Here is a 692-nt window from a genome sequence, read left to right on the forward strand (position 1 = left end):
TTTAGTCGCGGTTGGCCAGGCCAACCGCGACTAAAGGCCTTTGGGCACCTTTAGTCGCGGTTGGCCAGGCCAACCGCGACTAAAGCCCCTCACGTGCACCAGCTGGCCACCGAGCGCCCTGGCCCAAGCCTTTGGTCGCGGTTCGTCTGCCGAACCGCGACTAAAGACTTCATTAGTCGCGGTTCCTACAGTTTCGCGACTAATGGGGCTGGACGGAAGCCTCTTTTTCTACCAGTGGACCTAGTTGCGAGTCGAAGGTGGATTTGCAATTGGGACTAAAAAAGATCGAGCTTCAGTTGCGGGCCGAGTATGAATTTGCAATTGGGACAAAAAAGGTTGAATCTCAGTTACAAATCGAGGATGGACTTGCAACCGGGACAAAAAAAATGTTGGGACCTAGTTGCGAGTCAAGGATGAAATTGCAAGCGGAAAAAAAAAGTCAGGCCTAAGTTACGAGTTGAAGATGAATTTATAACTGAGGCAAGAAAAAAGACAACGCATAGTTGAATTCTCAACAATTAACTTTCATGAATTTAGAAAAAAAGGAAAAAGAGAAAATAAAAACAAAACATAAAAGAATGAGAGTGGACGAGGGAGTGGGAGTGAACCGTGGAACCACACCATCCCTTGTCGCTCACTTCACTGGCTGGCTGGAATGCGAAGAGGCCGTGGACAAACAATGCCAGCCACCC

The sequence above is a fragment of the Triticum dicoccoides genome, chromosome 3A (assembly GCF_002162155.2).
Source record: "Triticum dicoccoides isolate Atlit2015 ecotype Zavitan chromosome 3A, WEW_v2.0, whole genome shotgun sequence".
Lineage (NCBI taxonomy): Eukaryota > Viridiplantae > Streptophyta > Magnoliopsida > Poales > Poaceae > Triticum > Triticum dicoccoides.